This window comes from Otolemur garnettii, unplaced genomic scaffold, assembly GCF_000181295.1.
Source record: "Otolemur garnettii isolate 467f Iridium unplaced genomic scaffold, OtoGar3 scaffold00081, whole genome shotgun sequence".
In the NCBI taxonomy this organism is placed as follows: Eukaryota; Metazoa; Chordata; class Mammalia; order Primates; family Galagidae; genus Otolemur; species Otolemur garnettii.
This window is the reverse complement of record NW_003852476.1, coordinates 3505627-3514140: the sequence shown is the minus strand read 5'-3', so window position 1 is coordinate 3514140 and position 8514 is coordinate 3505627.

The following is an 8514-nucleotide window of genomic DNA, read 5'->3' as shown; positions in this document are numbered from 1 at the left end:
TCATGCCAATAATTCCAGCACTTTGGAAAGCTGAGGTAGGAGTATTTCTTGAGGTCACGAGTTTAAGACCAGCCTGAGCAACATAGTAAGACCTCATCTCTAAAGAAGAATAAGAAATACTAGCCAAGCATGCTAACATATGCCTATAGTCTCAGCTACTCAAGAGGCTGAGGCAGGAAGATTGCTTGAGCCCAGAAGTTTGAGGTTGAAGTGTGCTATGATGACACCATTGCACTATAGCCAGAGCAACAGAGTGAAACCCCATATCAAAAAAAAAGTGAGTTTTACAAAACAATTCCTAGAACTAATAAATAAATTTAGCAGGGTGCAGGACTCAAGGTAAACATACAAATATCATTTATATTCTTAAATACTACCAGTAAATAATTGTAAAAATGAAAGTTTTTTATAATATCTATAAAAATCATAAAATACATAGGAATAAATCTAAAAGATCATCAAGACTTCCACATTTGGCTTGGCACCTGTGGCTCAAGTGGCTAAGGCGCCAGCCACATACACCTAAGGTGGTGGGTTCAAATCCAGCCCAGGCCTGCCAAACAACAATGATGGCTGCAACCAAAAAATAGCCGTGTGTTGTGGCAGGCGCCTGTGGGGAGGCTGAGGCAGGAGACTCACTTGAGCCCAGGAGTTGGAGGTTGCTGTGAGCTGTGATGGCACAGCACTCTACCCAGGGGGACAGTTTGAGGCTCTGTCTGAAAAAAAAAAAAAGACTTCCACATTAAAAATTACAAAATATCGCTGAAGAAAATTAAAGACGTCCTAAATAAATAGAAGGGTATAGCACCTTTATGAATTGAAAGACTTGTTATTTTTAAGATAGCATTATCTGAGCTGAATGAGGTAGCTGACACCTGTAATCCTAGCACTCTGGGAGGCCAAGGCAGGTGGATCACCTGAGTTCAGGATTGGACGCCAGTGTGATCAAGAGTGAGGTCCAGTTTCTACTAAAAATAGAAAAAACTACTCCTGTAGTCCCAGCTACTCAGGAAGCTGAGGCAAGAGGATTGCTTGAGCCCCAAAGTTTGAAGTTGCTATGAGCTACGATACCAGGGCACTCTACCCAGGATGACAGAGTGAGACTCTGTCTCAAAAAAAGAAAAGAAAAGATAGCAACATCCTTATAGTGATTTATGCCCCATAGGATACCAATAGAAATTTCAGTGGGCTTTTTTCTTTTGTAGAAATTGACAACCTAATTCTAAAATTTATATGATGATACAAAGGATCTAGAATAATCAAAGGAAAAAAGAAGGAGGGGGCGGAGAAAAAAAGGGGAAGAGCAGAGCAGAGTTAGAGGACTTACTCTAGAATTCAAGACAGTTTGGGCAGCGCCTGTGGCTCAAAAGGGTAGGGTGCCAGCCCCGTATGCCAGAGGTGGTGGGATCAAACCCGGCCCTGGCCAAAAAAAAAGAAATCAAAACAGTTTTATAGTGGTCATACATAAAACCAAAACTCAAAGAACTTCTAAAAGAAAGCATAGCAGAAAATCTTTACAACCTTGGATGAGGCAAAAGTTTCCTAGATGGGATGCCAAAATTATGAACCATAAAAGAAAAAGTAGAAAATTCAACAGTCAAAATTTTAAATTTTTGTTATTCATGAGGCACAACTAAAAGAGTAAAAGGCAAACCACAGGCTGGGAGAAAAGATGCACTTTTACAGAGAATTCATAAAGAACTCTTATAATTTAATAACAAGAAGTCAAACAACATAATTTTTTAATGGACAAAATATTTAATAGACACTTCTACAAAGAAGATGTGCAGATGGTCAGTAAGCACAGGAAAGGGTGCTCAACCTCGTTAGTCAGCAGGACATGCAAATTAAAACCACAATGAGATACCCTTACCCCCAAATGGACTGGCTAAAATTAAAAAGACTAAACATTCCAAGTGCTGACAGAGCGATTGAAATTTTTTCTTTTCTTTTTTTTTTTTTTTTTTTGTCTGTGTGTTTTTGAAACTCACTCTGTCTGTGGCTTTGGGTAGAGTGCATGGTGTCCTAGTTCACAGCAACCTCAAACTCTTGGGCTGAAGTGATTCTCTTGCCTCGGTCTCCTGAGGAGCTGGGACTATAGACACCCACCCCAACGCCCAGCTAGTTTTTTCTAGTTTTAGTAGAGAAGAGGTCTTGCTCTTGCTCAGGTTGGTCCCCAACTCCTGAGCCCAAGTAATCTACCTATCTTGGCCTCCCAGAGTGCTGGGATTATAGGCATGAGCCAGCTCACCTGGCCCTGCAAATGAAACTCTTATAGTTGCTGAGAGGAACATAGAATGGTACAACCAGTTTGGAAACCGCTTTTGGAATTTCTCAAAAAGTTAAACACCCACTCATGTTAAGACCCAGTAACTTCACTCGTAAGTATTTACCCAAGAGAAACAAACATACCTGACAACAAAAATACCTGGGCATGAATGCTCATAGCACTTCATTTGTAATGGACTCAAGCTAGAAATAACTCGAAAGTCCATCAACAGGTAAATGGATAAACAAATTGTTGTATATCCACAGGAAAGAACATAATTCAGCAATAAAAAGGAATGAACTATTGATACATGAAACAACATGGATGGACCTAAAAATCATTATGCTGAATGGAAAATTCAGGCAAAAAAAAAAAAAAAGGTGAGCACACTGTTTAACTTCATTTATATAGAATTCTAGAAATACAAAGCAATCTGTAGTGACAGAAAGCAGATCAGTGGCTGCCCAGGGGACAGGGTGGAAGAAAAGATGGACGACGACTAAGGACCTCAAGGAAATTATTGAGAATGATCAAAATGTTTGTTATATTGTGGTAGTCACTTTGGTGTATACATACGTCCAAACTGATCAAATTGTACAATTCAAATATGTGTTTTATTGTACTTCAATTTTACTTCAATAAAATTGTACCAGAAGGCGGTGGGGAGGGGGGGCGGGAAGGAACAAGCGACTATCGACAAAAGCACTGGGTAGGTCTGTGGTTTGTTTCCAGCCATGCAGGGGACTAGAGAACCTGATCTTCTCACTGTAAAACATTTGGAAATGGTGGATAAACTACCAACAAACGTTCCCCTAAGTATAGCCTGGGCTACCCTAGGAGGGTCGGGGGAGGTGGCTGGTTCCTTAGGCAAGGAGCTTTGGTTTTGACAGTCGCTCAGGAACAAAACCTTGGCCCTTGCAGGTTAGCATCCGGGACTGAGACTGTCCTGAGGTCCTGAGACCACCGAAGGGTTACACCCTTAGTAAAAGGTTGGACCAGGGAAAAATTTCACTACTGGTCTAGGATGAAAATAAGAAAATTTGTCTGCTTTGGGAAAGGTCTTCTTTGAGAACACATAACCACAGCCTATCCTCATAGTTTTAGGATCTGAATTTATACTATCTCTGTGGTCAGAGAACACCAAAGTAGATACTTAAAAAGTGGTCCAGCCTGGCAATATCCCTGAGGCACCTGGTGGAAAGAAACACAGAATTTCTCTGCATGGCAAAATCATTAACTGACACTCCCTAGATTCCTTGGACAGCGCCTCACTGAAAGTGAGTCGACGATACAAAAAATAACAAAATACGTGATAAATGACTAAAGCAGTCTATGCACAGATGTCTAGCACTTGAGCAGGCTGTGTAGCTAAATATTAGAAGTTCTCTAAGCAGGGTAAATTCAAGGAGCCCATAAAATCTGCTTCCTTTTCCTCAGTAAGGAAATACTTAGAATCCCATTTTTAAAAGATTGGGAATTATATCTGCCTACCAGTCCTAGAAATGAAGGATGTAAGTCAGAGAATAACATGTAGCTGGAACTTCATTTTAAAGTACAAAGGCTACATATTTGCATGTCCATGTGAGTATGGAAACATATACACCAAATTTATTGAAGAGTATGATTTGGAGACGATTGAGGGAAAAGAGTTTTTAAAATGTGTGCATTGCTCAGATATATTTTTCTTTTGACAATGAAAATTTGTAATTTTTTTAAATAAAGGAATATATTTTAAAGAGCTTTCCTGTTTGTAACAACAATAGCAAGTAGTTTTATCATTAGCTGAAAAATAATGAACAAAATGCAATTTCCCAAGTGCAGTACAACTTCCAGCTCCAGGGAAGTGAAGCAGTGGACTAGAACATACCCAGGGTTGTCTGAAAATCCTGTTTTTCATGCTTCTGTAAGTTTGGTGTTCTGTCACCTGAAATGTAATTACTCAGAAGATAGTTTTCAGACAATGTTCCCTTCCCAACTTGGAAATGATTCAAGAACTGACTGTGGGTCACAGCTGCCTTACACAATAACTCCTACAGCCATGCCCCCCAAAGACTGGATCACAACGCTAGAAAAAATGGTAAGATCATCCCTTCACTCATAACTGGCTTAGATTTAGACAAATAATCAAAGAAATTCTAGTCAAAGCAGTGACTGGTTGCACATAAAAACATATGAATAATAAAAGACTAGCAATTCTACTTTTTGAAGAATAATCTGAGATGTCCTAGAAAAATGTCTTGTTAAAATATGTGATCTTTATAAGCTATAGAGAAATTATTTGCTATGTTCCGAAGATAAAAAGACTTGCTAGAAATAACAGGTATGTGAAGTATAGGAAACAGGAATATTTCCAAGACAGAATAAAAGATATAGATAGTAAGGGACTTCAGCTGCTTTATAATTTAGCATCTGAAATTTAGTATTTGAAAAGTTAACTTCTATTGGATACATTTCTTAATAAATATCTGAATTAGAAGACTGATTCTACAGTTTTCTTTTAACAAAATTCATCCTCTTGTTGGCCAAATCTGGGACATGTAGAGCTTCAAAAACAAAGACCATGGCCAGGTGCAGTGGCTCTCACTTGTAATCCTATCACTCTGAGAGGCCAGGTGCATTTGATTGAGCTCAGGAGTTCCAGGCCAGCCGGAGCAAGAGCAAGAGCAAGACCTGTCTCTAAAAAAAAAACTAGCTAGGCATTGTGACCCACATCTGTAGATCCAACAACTCAGGAGGTTGAGGCAAGTTTGATCACTTGAGCCCAAGTTTGAGGTTGCTGTGAGCTATGATGCCATAACACTCTACTGAAGGTGACAAAGTGAGACTCTGTCTCAAAAAACAAAGACCATAAAAATCCATGAGCCCATAATGATATTCAAAGACAAAGGGGAAAAATAAGGAAAGCTTTTTTTTTTTTTTTTTGAGAATGTCAGCTAATAAAAGTAAAAGAAAAGGTGTTTGGAAAATTATGATTTTGCATCCCCAAGGCAAAAGTTGATTCAACAGATCAGCAATGGGGCAGCACCTGTGGCTTATAGGGGTAGGGCGCTGGCCCCATATGCTGGAGGTGGTGGGTTCAAACCCTGCCCTGGCCAAAAATTGCAAAAAAAAAAAAAGATCAGCAATGTAAGCTAAAGCTAGTAAGTAGGATTTCTTGAGGAACAGGATATCCACACAGTGCTAAAGAGCCACCCACAAATACTAAACACTTTATACTTTTACAATAAATCTATGCTTGCCAACTTAAATTCAGTAAGAATGGGGTGACCTGGGATTATGTTTTTGGATGTGAAACAATAAAAGTACATGTCACTAGTGAAAATTTGACAAGAGAGGGAGGAGCAAGATGGCGGCCAAGGAACAGCTTCCTTGCAACCAGGCATGGTGAGTCGGGGGAGAGAAAACTCCAGGCAACTCTGGCTAGTGAAATCTGTCCAGAAACATCCCTGTGGGGACACAAGGAATCAGTGAGAAATTTCTGGATCCCATGAGGAGGACAAAAGCAGGGGAGAATTGGCAAGTGGTTCCCTATGTGCATTCAGTCTAAACCCTCCAGCAGCTGTAAGTATAGCAGCAGTGAGATTGCAAACTGCAAAGGCCTTACCTGTGAGCTGTTTTGCTTTTTTGGACTTGCAATTCAGTTGAAATACCTTAGGAGAACTTGGGCGAGAGTGCGGAGGACTTTAAGCATTGTCTAGGGCCCTGGACTGTACCACTGAGCCAGACAGAGCTAATAGTGTTTGGCTGTGGGCTACAGAGCCATTGTGGGACAACTGCCCTGACAAACTCCGCCCTCAAGGTCACAAAGTGAGAGTCAGGATGGAGACCTTGGGTGAGTAATCTAGTGACTGAGGAGCCTAAAGGTGGGGACTAAGACCCCTTACAGCCTTACAGCCTTGGCCCTCAAGGGCATAGAGTGAGACCAGTTTGGGCACACTGAGTAAGTGGACAGCCACTTCAGGAGTGATCCCAGTGACAAGTGCTTTCCTAAGAAAGCACTTCTGCTTTAGCCAAGGTTAACAGTTTAAAGTGACTTTAAGCAGGCTGAGGAGAGATTTCGGCTCTCCACCCTGCGGAGTTTGAGAAATCAGCAGAGGCATCCAGTCTCCATCTTGTATAGCTGTATCAGCATTGTGTTTAACATCTCATACCCCAGAAGATCACCTGTTGCCCAGACGATATTCAGCAAGATATATATACTGCTTTGTTTTTGTTTTTATTTTTTAATTTCAACATTTTCCTCTCGATTTTTCTTTTTTTCTTTCTTCATTTGTCTAATTTAAATATAATTTTCGATTGTTGCCTTCTTTAACAATTAAAACTTCACTTTTCTAGTGTTTCTGCCCCCATTATTCGGTTTTTCCCCCAATTTTATCCCATAAAGTTTTCTGTTTGCTTGTTTTGTTTTGATTTATAGCACTTTTGTCTTTCTTCTCTACTTGGTGGAGGTGGGATAATGTGTCTGAACAGGCTGGCAAAGAGCTGCTGACCTCAAAGGAATCACCTAACCCAGCAGCCCCAGAGGTTGGGGGTTTTTAAGGTCGGGTCAAAGTACCCTGCTATACACCTATATTGCTCCTGTCCCCCTCTTCCTGTGCCTCTCTTCTTTTTGTCAATATTCCCTTTTTGTCACCCCCTCTCCTTTCTCTTTTTTCTTTTCTTCTTTTTTTCTTTTGTTTTTTAAATCTTTTTTCCTTTCTTGCTCTTCAATCTTCTCATCCTTCTGGTCCTGTACCAAAAGGACTCACTGAAACCCTAGGCTAGAGGAACAGTAACTTAAAGAGCAAGAGGAAGTGAAAGGAAAATTTGGGCAAGGAAACAGATAAAAGAAAACACTCATGAGGAAGAATGAGCAGAAAAATCCTGGCAACATGAAAAACCAGTTCAGAGCAACCCCCCCCCCCCCAAGGGACTTTGAGGTAGCTACTACAGAGGATTCCACCTATAAAGAAATGTTAGAAATGACAAAAAGGGAATTTAGAATACAGATGATGGAAACAAGGAAACTGCTAATAAAGTGGAAAATAACCAAAAGGAAATCCAAAACCAATGAAATAAGAGATGAACGATATGAAGAATATAGAAAGGATATAGCAGAGCTGAAGGAACTGAAGCAGTCAATTAGGGAACATAAAGATGAAATAGAAAGTATCAACAACAGATTAGATCATGCAGAAGAAAGAATCTCAGAGGTAGAGGACAAAGCTCTTAAGATAACTCAGATAGTTAAAGAGGCAGAAAAGAAGAGAGAGAAAACAGAACGTTCACTGAGAGAAAAATGGGACTTCGTGAAGTGTTCAAACATACGAGTTATAGGTATCCCAGAAGGGGAAGAAGAATGCCCCAGGGAATGGAAGCCATACTAGAGAATATTATAAATGAAAATTTCCCAAATGTCCAAAGATTGTGATGAACTCCTTTCAGAGGGATATGGGACCCCAGGTCACCTCAACTCTAACGGAGCTTCTCCAAGACAAAATGTGATGAACCTACAGGGGCAAATCCATCAGGATGACTGCAGACTTCTCTAATAAAACTTTTCAAGCCAGAAGACAATGGTCATCTACCTTTAATTTACTTAAACAGAACAATTTCCAGCCCAGAATTCTATATCCTGCTAAGCTAAGCTTTAAAATTGACAGAGGAATCAAATCATTTACTGATATGCAAACATTGAGGAAATTCACCACAATAAGACCAGCTCTACAGGAAATACTTCAACCTGTTCTACACACTGACCATCACAATGGACCAACAGCAAAGTAAGAACTCAGAAATTAAAGGACAAACCTAACTTCCACAATGATGCAAAAGATAAAACTAAGCAATGGACTCTCACAAAATAAGATGAATAGAACATTACCACACTTATCAATTATCACAATAAATGTTAATGGCTTGAATTCCCCACTGAAGAGGCATAGATTGGCTGATTGGATTTAAAAACACAAGCCATCCATTTGCTGTATGCAAGTAATACACCTACCTTCAAAAGACAAAACTCCAAGTTAAGGGCTAGAAGACGATTTCTCAGGCAAACAGAATTCAGAAGAAAAGAGAAGTTGCAATGTTATTTTCAGATACATGTGGATTTAAAGCAACTAAAGCCAAAAAAGACAAAGATGGTCACTTCATATTGGTCAAGAGAAAAATACAAAAAGAAGACATTTCAATTAAAAATATTTATGCACCCAACTTAAATGCTCCCAGATTCTTGAAACAGATCTTACTCAGTCTGAGCAATA